We start from the raw sequence: 20,651 nt of genomic DNA, 5'->3' as shown, positions 1-20,651 counted from the left end.
AGATCCTCTTTATGAGAGTATTTGAACACTGCTGTCCTATCTCCCCTCAAGTCTTTTTTCTCAAGGGTAAACATCCCCATTTCTTTCAGTGTTTACTCATAAGGCTTGGCTTCCAGCCCCCGATCATCCTTGCTGCCGTCCTCTGCGCTTGTTCCAGCTTGTTGGCATCCTTCTTTAAATGTGGTGTCGCTCGAAGGCTGTCCACAGAAACCTAGGTTCATCTAGTCCTAAGTACTAGCAGGATAGAAAGCTTTCCAGCAGCTCAAGGAGCTGTTTTTCTATTAAACAGCTCCCAGTGAAGCCAGAAATTCTGTGGAAGCAAAGAGTCAAAACCTTGGCTTGCATCCACGCTTCTTGAACCGTGTTCCTGACCCTGAACTCTGGACTCTGCCCCTGGACTATGCTGGTATTGGACTTTGGACTCTGACCCTGGACTACGCTGTGTATCGGACTCTGGACTTTGATGCTGGACTTCATTCTGTGAGTTGATTTATGGACATTAGCTTTGCATTCTTGGTATTCTTGACCCTGGACTGGTTTATCGGACTTCGGCTGTTGTAACCCCCGGGAACGTGACACTCAGCATGTAAATAAACAAGTTACACTTTTGATGTGCCTTGTCCTGCCAATGTTTGTCAACCTTTGGCATGCCATGTGTTTTGGACTTCAAGTCCCAGAATCCCTAGACAGTATTGTGGATGCTAAAGGACTGTGGGAGTTGTCATCTGAAACATCTGGAGCCCCAAAATTTCTCCACCCCTGCTTCTTCTGCCATGTGAAACCTGCATGTAGGCTTCCTGCCGAATTAATCCAGAGTTGGACATGAAAGGAAAGACATTCTGCTTCCATCTAGTGGCCAGTCATGATAGTGCAGTGTGCAAATACTTTTTAAAAACTTCCAAAAGACAAATGAAAAACAAAGGTCAGTTCCTTGCCAAATATCTTACAGGCGAAGTAATTTAAGAGTACCTGAAATGGCTTACATATTAAATTTTCTCACATATTTAATGCGTCTAGGCACTTGATAAAGAGTGCTCCTTGGAAGCTTACCAAAAAAATGTGATGTTTGCATCGAAGAGAAACTAGTCCAAAACTAAGATGTGACTTCATTTCTAAATGTTCCTCTCCCAGCATAATCAAATTGTGTTCCTTTGTGCATCCAGAGCACATAAAGGACCCGGGTGATTTCACGAAGGCAAGGCTACCTGCCCAGCATTTTAACGGCTTGCCGAAATAATCAGTTCAAGAGAAAACATGCAATATTCTAATTAAAAACACTTCTTTCACAGCAACTCAATCATTTTGACGGGCGCTCAGACGGATGTGGTGGACATTAGCAAATTGGATTTCTCCATTGTGGGTCCATGCCAGGGTTTTTTTTCTAGAATATAATTTCGCCTAATTGAGCAATTAAATAAAAATAATCTCCTAAACAAGCAGTCATCAGAGTTCTATAATTTTGGTGTGACATATAATTTTCCTTAACAACTTTTCATCTCGGCTCTCTTTCAAAACTATGCTTGGGGGGGGGTTCTCCATGTCAAAGAATCACAAGCAGCATGGACCCACATAAAGTAGTCAGGTTTCTCCTGTTCCGTTTCCTTTATGGAATGGGAAGAATTGGTTCCATGGATCCCAGCTTCCTGGGTGTGATTTCCCTCCTCTTTAAGAAGGACGCTATACGCTAAGAAACAGATTTGGGGAATCGAGTTGCGGAATTCAGACTTAAGTCATACTGGTGACTTGACTCAGACCTGACTTGGAACTTACCCACTGCCTCACTTTTTCTCTTGGGAAGCTTATTTTTAATAGGGACTTGGGACTTGATACCAAAGATTAGGAGTCAGCCTGGGGACTTGGAACCCAAAGAATTGCCAGCATCTCCGCTAAGAGAGAAATAGACCAATGGGAATCCATTCTCAAGAGGAAATGAAGGTGATAGACATGTAGACCACTTTGTACCACTGATAGAAAAGAGTATCCAACGCTCTGTTCTTACTATAGTCTCCATAAAAATGGGAATAAGAGGAGGGGGAATTGGAGCATGTATTAGTCGTACAGACTCCCTCACCCTTCACTTCCATACTAACACGGAAAAAATGTTTGCATGTCCTCTAATGCGAAGGGAGAAATTCAAATGTTGATAAGTTGCTAACACCAGCAACAAAAAGTAGAAATACAGAATTCTTCGCTCATTCTTAAAAATGAACATAATGTGCCGTCAAGTCAGTTCTGATTTTCAGGGTTTTCCAGGTGGAGAGTACTCAGAAGTGGTTGACCCTTCTCTTCCTCTAGGGGGCACCCTGGGACTGTGCAGCTTGCCCAAGGCTACCCAGGCTGGCTCTTCTCCCAGAAGGTGCAGTGAAGAACTTCTGGCTCCACAATGGGATATTTAAACCACTGAGCTATCCAGCCAGCTAATATTCTGACTTTTCAGAGGTTTTCTGGTAGAGAGTACTCAGAGGCGGTTTGCCGCTCCCTTCTTCTGGGGGAGCTCTGGAACGGTGCAGCTTGCCCAAGGCTACCCAGGCTGGCTCCACTCACAGGAGGCACAGTAAGTGATCAAACTCCCAGCCTCTGGATCTGCAGCTTGATACCTACCTAAACCACTAAACTATCCAGCCAGCGCCTTCCTTAAAAGGGATGTGTAAAATCTTATTTTGATCATTTCCCTAGATTTGGTATGAGGTTAATTCAGAAGACAGATGTCTTCAAAGAAAAAAATGACTGTCTTCTGCTCATCACCCCTAAGCCAATCTATTTAGATGTCAAGCTTCCAAACAAATTTTCCATTTTCTGGCAGGCAGCATGCCGTGCCACCTAGGAGCCCTTCTTAATCCATTCATCAGTGCTTAATAGATCTCTAACTGCAAGCTACAGCTGTGAAAATCTCCAAATTACTTTTGCCCCCTCAGAGATACACAACATTTTGTCTGGCTACACTTGCCCGCCGCAAATGTTCGGTGGTGTTTTCTCAATTTGCTTTGTTTCCTATTACTCGGTTTTACATGCAGTGGCTTGACGGATGTCCCAGAAATGTTTGATTATCAATAGAATAAACCAAGAACATGCCTGGCCAGAAAGAGAGGAGGGGAGGCGTTTGTAACATTCTTTGAGTTCAGAGAAAACCCTGTTTCTTCAGATCTAAGAGCTGTTCTGCTCGTGGCCACCCTGATTATGCCTTGTTTACTGAAACAAATTAAAAAAAATAGAATCATGGAACTGGAAGGGGCCGATGAGGCCATAAAGTCCAACACCCTGTTCAGTGCAGGAATCTATGTCAATGAAGTTCTGATAGATGGTTGTCCCATTTTTTCTTGAATGTCTCCAGCGTTGGAGCGCTCACCACCTCCCAAAGTCATTGGCCCCATTGTCACACTTCTTTAATAGTTTTTCCCCCTGATATTCAGCCTACATCCAGCTTCCTGTAGCCTGAGCCCTTTATTGCATGTCCTGCACTCTAAGATGATCAAGAATAGAGCCTTCCTTTCCTCTGTATGGCTATCTTTCAAGTCTTTGAAGACTTCTATCGCATCACCCCTCAGTCTTCTTTTCTCTAGGCTAAACATACCCAGTTGTTTCCTCCTAGGACTTAGTTTCCAGTCCCTTAGTCACCCTTGTGGTTTCCAGTCCCTTAGTCACCCTTGTGGACCTCCTCTGAACTTGCTCCAGTTTGTGGTCATCCATCTTAACGTGCATTGTCCAGAACTGGATGTTAGTACTCTAGATGAACCCTAACCAGTGCAGAATGGAGGGGTCTAATACTGCCTAGGATTTGGAGACTATACTTGACATTTTTCCAAAAAGGAGGTAAGGTAAAGGTAAAGGTTCCCCTTGACATTTAGTCCAGTCATGTCCAACTCTAGGACGCAGTGCTCATCCCCGTCTCCAAGCTGTAGAGCCAGCGTTTGTCCATAGACAGTTTCTGTGTTCACGTGGCCAGCATGACTAGTCACAGAACGCCGTGACCTTCCCACTGAGGTGGTCCCTATTTATCTATTGGCATTTTTACATGCTTTTGAACTTCTAGGTTGGCAGGAGCTGGGACAAGCGATGGGAGGTCACTCCGCCGCGTGGATTCGATTTTACGACTGCAGGTCTTCTGACCTTGCAGCACAGAGGCTTCTGCGGTTTAACCCGCCGCGCCACCACATCTCCAAAAAGGAGACCAAAGTCTAATTATTTTGTGAGAATCTGGACATCTCAGCTGGTGCAAGGGGATATCTTTGCAAGGATTCATTTAGCGTGAACAAGTTCTGGAAAATGGCCAAAAATGGGGAATAAAAAACCCTGAGTACTCTCTACATCCCTAAGGCAGAGCAATAGAGATTTAGTTCTGGAGGTTCCTTCTGCCTGACAGCTGTTCTTTCTTCATATCTGCTTCACTTGGAAGTCTTTTGGCTTCCAGATGATCCAGGTTGAGTCTTGTCCTGGTGGAAGACCTTCTTCAGCATTCATCCATTCAGAAAGGTGTGGGATTTTTTGCTCTCCGTAGGCTTAGCCTCGCGCCTTCTGGTTTAATATTCTAGTTTATTTATCCTGGTGGTGAACGGATGAAGCTCCTTGGACATTATCACTTTGATTTTCTAGTGTCCTACTGTCCCTGGTTGATCACTCTTGTTACTCTAGGAGATTCTAAGTGATTCTATGTTAAGATGGCACCTTGATTTCATCCAGTGGGACTCTTCTTATATTGTTTTGTGAAGGACTGGTGCCATTTCCCCGTTCATCTTCCTTGCTAGCATTTCTGTGCCATTTGCATTGTTCCAGATATCGTTGCAGCTGGAGTTTAACAAACACAGATACTATTTCCAACCTCAATCTTTCATCGTCTCTTGTGGAAAACAATGCCTCGTCCCTTGGTCTCTATTGACCGCAGCCTCTTTTTATGTTACCACCACACGGAAGGTATGAAGAGAGCTCAAATTGAAAATAGAGACAAAACTATTTTTGTACAACTGCAGCACACAACAAACCAAGAAAAGGACGCTGAGCTCTTTACAGCTCTGCTTAGCAAAGAAGAAACCTTCCTGCTGGGAATAAGAGTGAATGTTCCTTAATTTTCTTCCTCTTTCACAGTGGGAAAGAGATTGACAAACTCAGAAAGAGAGAAGGAGTGCAGTGCGGAGGAAAACTATGACTTTTTTTAGGAGTGACTTTTGTATATACAGTGGTGCCTCCCTTGACGACGTTAATTCGTTCCAGCGAAATTGCTGTAGAGCGAAAACGTCATCAAACAAAATAAAAAAACCATTGAAACGCATTGAAAACCATTCAATGCGTTCCAATGGGCTGAATACCTGCTTGTCCAGTGAAGATCCTCCATACGGCGGCCATTTTCAGCGCCTGTAAAGCGAGGAATCTGTCCTAGAAAACAGTGGGGGGGGGGACATTTTCTTCAACCGGTGGCCATTTTGAAACCCAACGATCAGCTGTTTCCTGATCATCATAAAGTGAAAATCAGTTCCCAAAGCAGGGAACCGATCATCGCACAGCGAAAAAACCCAATTTAAAACATAGTTTTGCGATTGCAAAAGTGATTGCAAAAACGTCAACGTAAAGCAGATTCGTCGTAGAGCAGGGTAATTGTCCAGCGGAGCACAACTGTATTGGGAAATCTTGGCCCTTCCTATGTTGCAGACTACTTATAATCCTTTACATTTGGCCATGCTACCGGATAGCTCAGAGGCAAAACTCAGCCTGTCCTAAGGGTATTGTTCCTGGGGCTGTTTATTCTACTTTCTTGTACATAAATTGGATATAAGAAAGTCAACATAGGGGTTTCATCTTTTCCTAGAAAACTCTACATAGCTTGGGCATCATTTCCCATAGGATATTAAGACTGCTGTAAAAATCAACACACACATGGAGCTATGTGGTCCTCGTGCAATAAAATGCTGAAGAAGGCGACATCTGTATTAGATCACTAAAAAATTTATACAATCAATTCACACCTTTGTGAATTAAGTTCTACTTCTTCAGGCACACACCAATATCCTGCGGACGATGCAGAAAAATTATAAAGGAATGTCCCAAAAATTCATGGCCAAATTTTGCCAGATATGCTTCTTCAGGTGTGTTTTCCATCCAGCTTATTCAGAGAGTCTGTTTGAATAAATGGGGATAAAATTCCAACCACATGTTACCAGGAGTGAAGCATTAAACCACACATCCCAAAGCTTGGTTATAACCAGCTTTAAACTCATCTCACTGATGCAAGGGTTGTCTTGCCGATGTGTCTTTGGATGGAGAGATGTGGAAAATCACTAAGAATGAGAAAATTTTTGAGTGACTTTCACGTTCCTAATCTGCATGACTGTCTTATGCACCCGTATAATTCTGTCAGGCAAGAAAACAAAACAAACCCAAAATTTAAAAATCCAGAAGACAAAAGTTGTTGTGGCACCCGAAATACGAACCACTCTTTTTAATGTGAGCTTTTGTGGACAAGTCCACTTCTTCAGACACGTTATTCTGTGAATGCTGCACAAAAGGACCTTTCTGACATTACAAAGGATTGCCCTCAGCTCTCGAGTGTTGACCCACAAATGTCAGAAACGATGAGCTTTTGACCCAGCAAGCCAACAACTGGTTTCCGTCTCTTTTCTTTCATGAATGAGTAAATCATAGAATTGGAGGGAGCCCTATAAGGCCATCATGTCCAACCTCCTGGTCAAGGCAGGAATCCAAATCAAAGCAGATCTGACAGAAGGTTGTCCAATTTTCTCTTGAATGCCTCTAGCGTTGGAAAGCTCACCACCTCCTGAGGTAATTGGTTCCATTGTTGTACTGCTCTAACAGTTAAGAACTTTTTCCTGCTATTCATCTGAAATCTGGCTTCCTGTAGCTTGAGCCAATTATTATGTGTCCTTCACTCTGGGATGATGGAGAACAGATCCTATCCCTCCTCTGCATGACACCCCTTCAGGTATTTGAAAAGTGCTATCCTATCTCCCCTCAGTCTTCTTTCCTCAAGACTAAACATGCCCAGTTCTTTCGGTGGTGTCCACTTTTTGTCCTAAGAAGGAGATATTGGGTCGCATAGGGGTTTTCTTCCTCCACCACCAGCTTGCTCTGAACAAGCATTCCCTCACTAGCAGGTATTGACAGATGGGGCGGCCATTTTGTATCCTCCTAACTAACTCTCAGAGACCGCCTCAAATAATCACATTGCAGCTGCCTGAACCCTTTTTAAAAAGAGAAGGAAAAACAACAGAGGAATTGGAAATGACAAGCGGGAGAACTGGAGGGTTGGGAGGAAAAGTGGATTTTCATTAGTTTCCATAAGTGGATTAAACTGAGCAGACTGCAGAGAGTCCCACGGGCTCCAATTAGACAACCGACTCCATTGCCGAATTGTTCTGAAGAAGGCGCAATTTGAATAGGAAACACTTTACGCAGCAGGAATTTAACAACGGGAAGAAAAGAAGAGGGGGGAGGAAGTGCTCCCTTCTGATTCATCCAAATGTCAAGTGCATCGGTTGTGGATTTTGTCCATGTTGTCAGGAAACGCCAGTTTTTCCCCAAGTAACAAACGTGATTTTCTTCCCTAGATATCTGGCGCAATTTTGCATAATCATCGGAAAAGATGTCCTTGCGTTTTTGGTGGTTTTGGAAGGAGCGAAGAGAAAATGGACATTCGGTCACAGTGGAGTATCCATGTGCCATTAATACATCAGCTCACACTTAAAGAAATGTTTCCCATTTTTTAAAAGTCTTTTTGTTCTTGATTTCAACTTTTTGGGGGTGTTATTTGTTTATTTCAAATATTTTTACTCCTGACTTTCATCATCATCATTATCTTAGAACTTCAGAGCGAGAAGGGTCTCTATGGATTATTGAATCCAGCCCCTCTCAAGTAAGGCCCAGCGGGGAATCGAACTCCCAACCTCTGGCTTTTAGAGACCCTAAACCACTGAGTTATGAAACAGCTCTTCTTCAGAAAGACCCAAGGTGGCTCACAAAATTAAAAGACAATATTTAATGCTGAAAACGGGAAGTATATGAATACTAAAAAGGATCGAACAAATACCACACTAAGGGACTGTAAACAAGAGCCACACCAAAACTACATTTAAAACAGTAAGGCTCGACCATCCATTTTAAAGCCCTTCTCAGACAGCCGGTCATTGACGGAAATGTGCCTGAAGAGGACGGTCTTTGCCTGCTTGCAGAAAGACAGTAAAGATGGGGCCAGATTGGCGTCCAGTGGGAGGGAGTTCCAGAGTCTGGGAGCAGCAACAGAGAAGGTCTTCTCCCTTATGTTCAAAGGTGGTGGGACTGAGAAAAATGCCTCTCCTGATGATCTTAACACTCAAGCAGGCGTATAAAGGGAGATAGCTGGGGCCCAAGTGGTTTAGAGCTTTATAGGTTAGAACCCTCACTTTGTCAGTTAATCTCTCCAGGATCTGAAATGGAAAATATCTTTCATTACCTGTTTGCCTCCCCGTCTATCACCTCTGCAGTACACGGTGTTTCTTGGGAGTTTCTCGGGGGGTATCCCGCTAGCGACATTGATGGATCTTCCTTCGTTTTTTAAAGCCTGCCACTTCCTTTGTTCGAGGCGGGCCGGACATGGACGTGATTGATTTTTGTGGTGAAAAAAAAATGGCGAGGAGGTGGTGGAAACAGTTCCAAATTATGAACGGCGCGGAGAGGGAGTCGGATGAAAAATGGCTCTTTCAAAACACTAGAAAGAAGGGTCACCCAATAAAATTGATTGGTAGGAGGCTTAGAAGAGGCAATCAGAAGCACTTCGTAAAACACTAACGTCCTTTTAGGAAGCTGTGCTGAAGGCCGTCGTGATGGCTGTTAGTAGAGATGGCCATAAAAACCAACACTTGGGATGAGGTATGGGCAGCGACTCCAGATTCTGTTGTTTATGCCATTCACAACAGCCTTATCCTCACATAGCCTAATGGGAACGGTGCTCTGGCAACATCTGGAAGACACCCATCCACCAGCTCCAAAACAGGCAGACCCCTTTGAGGAATTACGTTTGCTGTCTGGGTTTAACTTCACAGTCAGATGACCAGGTAAAGTCGGTGGTCAGAAATGATCCGATCAACCCAGGCTGGTGCACCAACGATTTCCAGTCTGAAGAAGGCCAGACCTAGCTGTGACAACACATTGCGTGATACATCAAGGCAAAGAGATATTTAAGGAGTAGTTTTACCAGTTCTGCCACCCTCCAGTTTGTTTCCATGGCCAACTGAAAAGTTGGACCCAGCTCTCCTGAGTCTTAATCCATCACTATACTCGCTAAACTTTTCATCATTCAAAGAAATCCTGATAAAACTTCCCTGACCAGGGAAGATACTCTGACATCTTTCCCCCCCCCTTTTCCCATTACAGTGGGGTCTCTACTTAAGAACATCTCTACTTAAGAACAATCCAACTTAAGAACAGCTCCATTTGCTAAATTTTGCTTCTACTTGAGAACAGAAATCCAAGATAAGAACAGGAAAAAAAACCTTTCCTGCTCTTTTTTTAACCTTAGGTCATCTTAGGTTAAAAAAAATTCTCCCCCTAGTGGTAGAGTACGTATTAACCAGCTTTGCATTAGTTCCTATGGGAACTAATGCTTCAATGTACGAACGCACCTCTACATAACAAAAAAACAGCCAGAACGGATTAATTGGTTTTCAGTCCATTCCTATGGGAAATTTTGCTTCAACTTCAGAATGTTTCAACTTAAGAACACCATTCCAAAACGGATTAAGTTCTTAAGTAGAGGTTCCACTGTAGTTTCTATGGACGGAAAAGAGCACATACAGATTAAATGGTTTTCAATGCATTCCTATGGGAAATGCAGATTCAACATAAGAACTTTTCAACTTGAGAACCACCTTCCAATACGGATTAAGTTCTTAAGTAGAGACCCCACTGTATTAAAACCCTGTGAAAGGTAAAGGTAAAGGTTCCCCTTGACATTTAGCCCAGTCGTGTCCGACTCTAGGGCACAATGCTCATCCTCATCTCCAAGCCGTAGAGCCAGCGTTTGTCTGAAGACAGTTTCCATGATCACGTGGCTAGTGTGACTAGACATGGAACGCCATTACCTTCCCACAGAGGTAGTACCTATTTATCTACTTGCATTTACATGCTTTCAAACTGCTAGGTTGGCAGGAGCTGGGACAAGCGACGGGAGCTCAGTCCGTTGCGTGGATTCAGTCCTACGACTGCTGGTCTTCTGACCTCACAGCACAGAGGCTTCTCCAGTTTAACCCGCAGCGCCACCACATCCCTCCAGAACCCTGTGTAGGAACTGCCAAATCATTCGCTGGGGATGGTGATTCCTGCACAGGACTTTCAAATTCCTGCATAGGATGTTGTCATTCCTGCCCAGGATTTGCTGCTCTTTTTTGCCCAAAATGTGGCACTTCCTGCTCTGATAGGATAGGCGCCTTCAACCTCTGTGCTCTTTTAAAAATTATCATAAAGATTTCTCAGGAGTCACCGAGACCTCCCGAGAGATTTCTCGGCCATGATTTGGCCGCAGGGAAACCTGAGGGAGACGAGACTTGATTCTCTCTCTTCTGTTTCTTGAATGGCGCAAACGGGCCAAATTAAAAATTAAAAAAGGTACTGTGGAACACTTCTCAAAACAGGGCAAGCTGCCCTCACATGCCCTGGAGAGAAAAAAGGGTTTAGAGAGCTTAGTTTCGTTTTTTTACAATTTAAATTGTTGGGTCTGCAAGGGTACCAAGAGCCCCCCGGTGATGTAGGAGGACACTTTTAGCCCATGGGCCACTAGTTGCTGACGTGGGCCTTGACCAAACCCCATCTCATTGTGATTATTAAAGGGTTGCATGCAGTACCTCAAGCTCTTGGGAGAAAGAAACAGGATCACTTTTTCTTTAAAAGCAATAACAAATAAAATGTATTTTGTAACTCTTCCTGAAAACGTCACCGCTGCTGCTAGGCATCAGATGTCAAGAGTTACACGCAGGCAGTAACTTTCTCAGGATATTAAAAACCCCGTGATGCTTCAAAGCCTCCGATGCTTCCTGAAGCTCGGCTTCTCGACCATTTATTAGTTCATTAGCCCAGACCCGTCACCTCCCTGTAAGCACCTTTTGAGGACAAATTGTTTATATATGCTCTGGCTCTTCAGCAACGTTCCACATCGGTACTCACCTTAGGGTAACGGCGAGCAATCAAGCCGCAACAACTCGTACGTTCGGCTCAGCCTGCTGGCAAATAACAGCCTGAAATGTTGACCTTGAACAAAACTTCGCGCCGTCAGGACCCCCATTAGGAGAATGAGTTTCTTCCAATATAGAAAAATAGCAACGGTGCTGGTGTTTACAATTAATCTCGGTTAGAACACGGGCACGATATTCCACCACAAAGCTCAGATGGGTTATGAGCTAAGAAAAAAAATGCTCCTCTGGATCAGTAGTTCTTAACGTGGGCGATAATGCCCCCCAGGGGCGACTTCATTTTTCAGGGGGGCGATAGAACGAAAAGGGGCGGCGTGGGGCGCTGGAGCAAAAGGGGGCGGTAGGGGGGCTCTGGAGCAAGCCAAACCTGTGAAGATGGCTGCAGCCTTTTTACAGTGTGCATGAATATATATTTTCCTCCAATCTTAATTTAGTTTCAGAGTTTTCGTCTTGAAATTTTTAGTTCCTGCATTGTGGTTTGTTTTTTTGCCCTTTTTATATTTCTTTTTGCGTCTTAAAATTCGCTTCTAACTAACTAACTAACTAAATAAATAACTAAATAACTAACTAACTAAATAAATAAATAAATAAATAAATAAATAAATAAATAAATAAATAAATAAAGATATCACCGCGGAGAGGGGGCGATGATAACTTCTTCAATGGCTCAAGGGGGAGTTTCTTTCAAAAAGGTTAAGAAACACTGCTCTGGATCACAAGACCTGCATGGGTCCCTCCATTTGGTTTGGAGGTCAGCTTGAGGCTGACAAATATATGCTATTTGGAGCGAAAGCAATTTTTTTTGCATTTTTCTACCCCTCTGTGCTTCTGGATCTAACTTGATTTGTGAGGTTTTATTAACCAAATCAATCACAGGGGAAACAAAACTGTTATTGTATTGTGATGCCAAGTTGCTCCGGTTCATGTTTTTTTATTTTCCTGGTTCGCCGCTCGGTTTGTGCCCATCTCTAGCTGACTCCCTATAGGACGCCGCAGGTTTCAGTCTGCAGGAGCTACGAAGGGCTGATGAGGGCTGGATATTTTGAAGGTCGCTCATTCATGGGGGCGCTGTAAGTCAGAGATGGGTGGATGGCACGTGGCAATGGAATACAGAACCCCACTGAGAAATCATCCAGTCATCAGCACCAGTATGGGCTTCATGGCGCAGTGGTTAAAATGCTGTACTGCAGCTAAAACTGTGCTCACGACCTGGGGTTCAAATCCCAGGTAGCCGGCTCAAGGTTGACTCAGCCTTCCATCCTTCCGAGGTCGGTAAAATGAGTACCCAGCTTGCTGGGGGGGGCAATGTGTAGCCTGTATAATTAAAAATTGTAAACCGCCCGGAGAGTGCTTGTAGCGCTATGGGGCGGTATATAAGTCCAATAAATAAATAAATAAATAAATAAATAAATAAATAAATAAATAAATAAATAAATAAATAAGTATTAGAACAGTCCAAGGACAGATTTTAGTGGCTTGTCTGATGAGGTACCCGAAGCCTCTCTATGAAAGATTGGGAGGAAATATATCACTCATTTTCATGCTTTACTCTTATAATGGAGTTGATCTTGTTACTAGCTAAGGTTAACTGCCAAGGAGTCCTGAGGAAGGGGGGGAATGGGATTCTAAACCTTGTTTCCAAACCTCGGCCTGCATCACTGATGCTTATCCCTTTATATTTGTGAAGATAAATATTTGAAGGGTAGGAGAGGAAGTGGAAAGTGGGTGGATTGGCAGAAGAAGAAAAAATTGCTTTTAAATCTGACTTCCTATGGGAAAGATACTCAGGGGTTTGTTGGTATTGCTTGATAAGCAGTGATTAAAACAATAATCCTGAATTGTAATCAAAAAGCAGTTGAGTCTCTGAAATTGCTTTCCTGCTAAGCTTCCTCCTCTCAAACCTCTTCTGAATGAGAAGTCTGTAGAGGAAGTGCTAATGGATGGAGCCGTTTTGTTTGGAAATGATTGGTCCCTTAATATATTATTGCATTGTTCCTTGTCTTTCCATCCACTTCAAAGAGAGACCCATAGCTAGAGGCTGGAAGGCTTCTTTCTCCCATACCAGTCATGGGAGAATAGTAAACAGTGGTGCCTTGCTAGACAACGATAATCCGTTCCACTGAAATCGCTGTTTAGCGAAATCATTATCTAGCGAAAAGCATTTCCCCATTAGAATGCATTGAAGCCTGTTTAATGCGTTCCAATCGGGAAGAATCGTCGTCTAGCAAAGATCGGCCATAGGAAAGCCGCTTTGCGAACCGCTGATCAGCTATTTAAATTGCTGTCTTGCGAAGCTTGGGTCCCAAAACACCTGTTTTGCGAGCGCGGAGGAAGCTGTCAAAATCGTCATCTAGCGAAAATCGGTTTGCGAAGCAGGGACCAAACATTGTCCAGCGAAATTCCCCCATAGGAATCACTGTTTTGCGAATCACCATAGCAATCACAAAAAGTCAAGGTCTAGCGAAAAAACTGTCATGCGGGGTAACTGTCTAGCGAGGCACCACTGATCAGGTTTTCCTTATGGAAATAGGTGGTTTGAAGGGCTACTGTCCAACAGCTGTAATGAAATCTCTTTAGGGAAATATGCAGTTTTAATAGCCAAGATCCAGTGGGATGAATCAACAATTTAAAAAAGGGTTACCACGGGAGTTGGTGAGTGCTCCAACACTGGAGACATTAAAAAAAAACGTAGATCATCACCTGGCAGATATGCTTTGACTGCATTCCTGCATTGAGCAGGGGGTTGGACATGATGGCCTTGTAAGCCCCTTCCAACTTCACTTTTCTATGATTCTATGAAAAGACAATACACTAGGGCTGCCTGTACCAGATTTGGGCAAGTTCCAAACCAAATCGGTCTGACTTTGTCTGTTTTTGGTAAGGACCAGGTTGAAACAGGAGGGCCAGATTCATTTCCAAGGTGAACCAAAGTGGGGTATAGATAGGTTAGCATTTGGTATGGGATATGAATGCATTCAGCCTTTTTTTGGTCATTAAAGCAAGCTGCCAAGGTGCCTAGCATGCAAACGTAGAAGTAACAGAGTGGTAGAGTCTACTAGATGGGTGGGATATAAATCAAATAAATAAATAAAATAAATAAAGTAACTGCCTTAAAGTTTTGCAGATTTGCCTCTCTCTCTACTTGTATCGTGTCCCCAAATTTCATCTACTTCAGTGCAAAAACATCCCTAAATAGTTTGGAACTTTACTACCACTCCCAAAGATGAACTTCCCATGTCACTCACACCCTCAAGGCGTCGTTGCCACGGGTGGCTGTCTCAAGAGAGGCTGGGACGTCTACGACTAGTTCTCGAGCCTTCTCTGTGGTGGCCACCTCTTTATGGAAAGCTCTACCTTTGGTGAGAAACCTCAACAGCATCTTAAAAAGCAGAGACATCACCTTGCCGACAAAAGTCCACATAGTCAAAGCTATGGTTTTTCCAGTAGCGATGTATGGAAGTGAGATCTGGACCATAAAGAAGGCTGACCGCAAAAAAATTGATGCTTTTGAATTGTGGTGCTGGAGGAGGCTCTTGAGAATCCCCTGGACTGCAAGGAGAACAAACCTATCCATTTTGATGGAAATCAACCTCGAGTGCTTACTGGAAGGACAGATCCTGAAGCTGAGGCTCCAATCGTTTGGCCGTCTCATGGGAAGAGAAGACTCCTTGGAAAAGACCCTGATGTTGGGAAAGTGTGAAGGCAAGAGGAGAAGGGGATGACAGAGGATGAGATGGCTGGACAGTGTCTGCGAAGCAACCAACATGAAATTGACACAACTACGGGAGGCAGTGGAGGATAGGAGGGCCTGGCGTGCTCTGGTCCATGGAGTCACAAAGAGTCAGACACAACTTAACAACTAAACAACAACAACAAACTTGTGGAGATGCGCCAGGATTCTTCCTTCCTAATATCCATGAAGCACATAAAAACGTTGCTTTTCACAGAGGTATTTCAGGACACTGCTTCTATAAGAGTTGATCATTTCATTTTATTTTGACGACTAGGCCCTGGATCCTTTATCTTGCCCATTGCTGCCATCTTGATTTTAGATCTGTTGTTCTATTAGAGAGAGGGGGGGAGATCTGATTTTATATTTTTAGTTTGGGTGGGATTTGGCTGTTCTTTGTATGTTCATTTTACTGCTGGGATCCTCCCAGCATATTAGCAAAGCCACTAGATGGTGTGGTATAAAACTAGAACAAGCAAGCAAGCAAACAAGCTAGCTAGCAAGCAAACAAACAAGCAAGCAAACAAGCAAGCAAACAAGCAAGCAAGCAAATCAATCAATCAGTCAATCAACTTGATGGCACATGATAACTATTGAATACTGTATATAAATGCTAAAAGTATTCATTTTAAAAAAATATGGTAAGAGTGATGGAATTCATTATTATTGCAACTTCATCTCCACTACACCCCACTTCATCTCCTTAAAGGAAAAAAAGAGTTCATATATTCTTCGTGTGGCTTTTCTGAAATCCACACTGCTTTCTGATGAACCTCGTTCATTTCCAACCCAGTCTTCTCTCCTTTCTGCTCCTTTGTACAAACTAGTAATCAATACAGGGTGATAATGAGTTCTCAGGTCCATGAATGAACAAATCTCTCTATTTCACTTGCTGTAACCTTTGCAGTATTTCAAGCGTGAGGGTCTTGTCTTATTGTCCGTAACAGTTTGCTATCTTTTGGGGGGGGAAAATGTCTTGGTGAAAATCTATATCTATTTTGGGGTCCTTGTTTCCATGCATTTCCATATGCTTTCTCCTCCAATAAGTACCTGTTTGGAAGTGCTTCTCTTTTGTAATCCATGCTTCCTAAAATTAATATTTTGAAAACATGCCCTGGCCTTCAGGGGCAAAACACATGTGGAATGTCCTTAAATGGACAGAAATCTGTTTAAAGACCCACAGGGACTCAATGATGTGGAAGAGGACTGCTCAGCAGTCTTCAAGGCTGCCTCTGGTCTCTGTGTGTGTGTGTGTGTGCTTGTGCTTGTGTGTGTGTGTGTGTGTGTGCGCACGCGTGTGTGTCTTTCGACTCCCTCTCGATTCTGTATCATTCTTCTGGTAGTCTTCTCTGAGTCTTGAGCAAAGAGACAAAAGATAAACATCTCCTGTCTAAGAACAAGAAATCCATAGTGATGGACATTGAGCAGATCTTCTACCTAATCTTGACTCGCCCCAGTTTACTACCAGCTTTTCATAAATAACTATTGATCCACTGCCGGCTGAGTCACAAATCCTCATCTAATTCACAGAAGGGAAGTGGAGAAGATTGAGGAAAAGGAGACCTCTCCTTGGTTTGTTACAATCTCTTTAAAAATAAAAAATAAAAAAGCTCTCCAGCTATATTACCTCCTTCCGTCTTCTTAGCTGCAGTTGTATAACTTCTCTTCTCCTCGCTTTTTTGCCTTTTGCAGTCAAGTGTGTCCACCTCTTTCTATGTCCTAGATCTTTTCCTTCGATTAACCTTTGAGTCTAAACATCCTAGGAAGAAGAAGGAAAAGCTTCGAGGTAGGAAAAGAAAAGTCCCCAATTCCAAACCAAGCTGATGGAGACCGATTTGGGTGAGATCCGGAATGGGTTGAACCGGAATGGCCAAATTCTGGAACAAAGCAAAGTGGATTTACGAATCAGTTCTGATCCAGGAAATAATCTGAATGGGGTGGAAAAATAGTTGGTCCCCAACCTTGTGTCCACAAGTGTTCTTGGACCAAAAGTCTCCAGTAACCTTCACCACTAGCTGTGCTGGATTGATTCCAAGCTGAAAACCACGGATAATGTCAAATGCTATACATAGTATGATAAAAGAAAAGAAAAACAGAAAAAAAATATTTTCAGAATGTATTACCAGAACTGTCCACTAGAGAGAGCCCGAAACCATGCTATATATATCCTTCAAGAATATATAGCTTGGTCTCTGGCTCCCTCTTGTGGCCAGTTCTGGCAAATACATCAAGAAAATATCCATTTCTAGTTTTTTTTTTATTTTAATATTTTTAATATTTTCAGGTCACAGATAAGTGAAACCGTGGATACCAATCCCATAGATACAGGGGTCCTACTGTACTGGCAGTGTAGACATTATGGGCTAAATCAGGAGAAAATTAAATCTCTTCATTGGCGTGAGTGGCAGAGTGAATTATTTGCATGCACAAGATCCTATGTTGAATGTTTGGCACCACAATTTGAGATGGTAAAGTAGTACACAGTGGAAGAACCACAGGCACTGGGGCAAATCTCTCCATCTGGTTTTCCAAATCAGGACCACCCAAGATGGCTGCTTCACCGTCTCCAGACAGTGCTGGGGATGATGAATGAAATGTCCGAGTTTTCAAGATGGCAGCTTCTTCTGGTGCTACAGTCTATTTTTATGGTTGTCCAATTGAGGAGATGGAGAGAATGACCAGGTGAGGGTCACATTCCAGGTGGGTCCCACCAGAGACGTGGGTTCTCATGTTTTGGGGTGAAGCAAACTCCGAGGTACTCACTCGGCGGGCCCTACACTTTTTCTCCTATTTTGCTCATCTTCTAGGGTGAGGCTGGGGGTTGGGTCACCTTTCCATTTCTTTCACGCTGTGCTCTGAGTGAACGATTCACTAAGGAATGAAAATGCTGTCACAGAATTAGCAGAGGCAGCTATTTTAGGACTTGACAGTATTTCACAAGTGGAACGCCGTGGTGTTTCCTTTTTGATTAATTGCATATGGCAACTGACAAGGCGCAACATGGCTAAGAGTGTGAAACAAGCCGGGAAGCATTCAGTCGAACAGCTTTGTCGGGATGATGATTTGAGGGCTTCTCATTCCATCCTGGAAAAGTCCCTTCTAGTCACACAAAAATACAGAGAGCATGCGAGGTTGCAAATCAAACCCCAACATAGACACCTCTAGATCATTCAGTTGTTCCTCACAAGACCTGATTCCCATTGGCTTTATACAAGCCAAGCTTCCTTGAACATGGGTAGGTCTTGGGTTTAGACTTGATTGGGGATTGGTTTGAGGTTTTGAGTTGAGATTGGTCTTCAACATCAGCTTCCTTCTGTTCCAGCTGTTCCACATCCCCTGTCTTTGATGAAAGATGAGAGAAGTTACATTTTTAGACAACAGCTCCTGGAAAACATCCACCAGTATGGCTGTTTTCCACCTCTGTAATCCCCTCCATCAACATTTTCAGAGACAGGTGGCAATTCATGTTACTTCACACCCTCAGTAGACCTAAAGAGTCATGGACCTGTAGCATTTTAAGTACACTTCTGCATCTCTCATAGAGCTTCCATCCATCCCAGTATATAATTTAAGGATTATCGAGAAGACACAAAATCCAGCAAGGTTTCATTCCTACCTCATCCTCTGCGGAGCTGCAGACTTTATTTGAATGCGGGTTCTGTTGGCTAAGCCAGCGAAGATTGGTCACAGCTTCTGAAAAACTCTTTAGTGTCATGCCATGACAGCAGATCTTCAAAAACCGACTGCCCCCGGAGGGCACAATTTTATCATCCAACTTGCTATCAAAGTCAATTAGATGTGAGGGCTTCTACTCCAGTTTACGGTAGGAACAAGGATGCCCTTGAAGGAGAGAGATGAGGAGGAAGAGGGAGAGAAAGAGAGAAGGAAGGAGAGACAATTGGAAAATTTCTCAGGGGCAAGCTGTACATGACAGGCTCCTCTGTGATCTCTCTTCCAGATGTTTTTAAAAATTAAAAATATATTTTTGGTGATTGGGAAGAGGAGCACATGAACAGTGGAGACATGCTCACTTCAGGCTTTCCCATATTATACATCCTTCAATAGCTTTTCACCCAATCATGGGAAAGATACTGGGGTCAGGTAAAAGGACCAAATAAGATGAAATCTTCTAATTGTTTGATTTGATCTCTTAATCTGATCTTTTTAAAAATTAATTTGATCTTAATTTGATCTTTTTGGCTTTTTAAAATCATGAACTTGCGCTTTACCCTGAGCAATGAAAGAGACCCGCTTGCCATAGAGAGGGGTTCTCCTCACCAACATCTCTTGCATTCAGCATATGTTGTTTTCTGATTGGCCCACCCAAAAGAAACAAGGGCTTAATTTGCATGTCTCACAGCTGAGGCATGCCTTTCTATGGAAATGTTGTGCGAGGGTTCTAATTCTGGCTGCAGCGTGGCCTTCTCAACAACAGTCTCTGAGCCTGCGTTTTGGAAATTTGTGGCTTATCTCTGGTTCTAGTTTCTTTTTTAAAAGTTGACTTTGATCCCTTTGCTAATCTTTTATCAGTTGTGAAACTCCATCCTCCGCTAGCCCACGGTCTCATAAACCGGGGAAGTCTTTCTGCATAAACAAGAAGACTACAAAACATCTGTAGATGTTTATGGACTGTATCAATAAAAAGGTTTGCAATGATCCTTGAGATTTTATTACTCTCATTATTGATCTTCCGTTTGAGCAGAAATGATAATTAAGCCACTGAGAAGAGCTAACTCCATTCCTAAAGATCAAGATAGAGCAAATAAAAAAAATGTCTACACCCAACCAACCTCTTGTATTGTGAGATCATGCCAGGGTTGGATTCTGATCCACAGAAAATGCACATCTGGAGGTGTGGGGAGAGAAGACAGGGAGGGGGAGAGGAAGCTGAGCTGCTGCAGTAGATGTGGGCAGAGTTTGGTCCCCCAAATATTTCTGGATGCAAATGACATCATGGTGTGCATGCACGTGTTTCTGTCATGTAAGGCCCTGGGTTTGTGACCAGTTTAGGATAAAAGTAATTTTGAAGATAAATAAAAATAGCCATGCATTCAGCTCACTGGAGCTTTACTTTAAATCTTAGATCTAGACAAGTGTCTGGATTTAGCTAAAATGATACAGAAAGTGTGACTTTACTGATGCATCTTAACTATACCATTTCTTCTTCTTCCTTGCTTTACACTCCTCTTTCCTTCTCTAAGCATCTCCTGCAAGAGGTAATGAGATTTCTGAGCTTCCTTCGAGGGAGGGTTTGCAGTGAGTACATCCTGCACCAGGCATCCGGTGGATTGGGCATCAACTCGGTCCCACGCAAGGTATCATCCACTTTTAGCTTGGGGCCAGGCAGCTGGGCACAGAGAATATAGTAGGAAATTCAGAAAAGCAGCCTCTGCATTTTGATAGTAAGACAGCAACAATGCAAGGCTTGATTCCTCTACACTGCTGGATGACTGATTCATTTGGAAAGTCATCATCATCACCATCCCCTACACACAAAAGACCAGCTAATGACACCCAGCAACCACAGTGACAGATAATCTCTTCTCCTTAGCACAACAATACACCCAACAACAAGACACACTAATCACCCATCTACAGAAAAAGACAAAAGCCTATCTCACAGCCATAAATACTGCACTCCCAAGCCAACTACACCAGAGCACAGAGTGCTGTCCTCTGAAGATGCCGGCCACAGAAACAGGCGAAATGTCAGGAAGAACAGAGCACGGCCAAAGAGCCTGAAAAACCCACAACAA

At 43.2% G+C, this 20,651-nt stretch overlaps 1 protein-coding gene across 3 annotated transcripts in view; it reads right to left on the bottom strand.

Annotated features, from left to right (window-relative positions):
- Positions 1-20,651, bottom strand: part of GALNT9 (polypeptide N-acetylgalactosaminyltransferase 9) — a 219,978-nt gene that overhangs the window by 129,369 nt on the left and 69,958 nt on the right. For 2 of the 3 annotated variants that reach the window (XM_078381713.1, XM_078381714.1), the window contains one exon: positions 16,523-16,654. The gene's annotated coding sequence lies outside the window, so the exon portion shown is untranslated. Of the gene's footprint in view, positions 1-16,522; positions 16,655-18,511; positions 18,609-20,651 lie in introns of those variants that run through there. The other variant, XM_078381715.1, reaches the window with a different exon arrangement.

Source organism: Pogona vitticeps, chromosome 14 (genome assembly GCF_051106095.1).
Source record: "Pogona vitticeps strain Pit_001003342236 chromosome 14, PviZW2.1, whole genome shotgun sequence".
In the NCBI taxonomy this organism is placed as follows: domain Eukaryota; kingdom Metazoa; phylum Chordata; class Lepidosauria; order Squamata; family Agamidae; genus Pogona; species Pogona vitticeps.
Note: the sequence above shows the minus strand (reverse complement) of the source record. Positions and strands in the feature narration are given on the sequence as shown.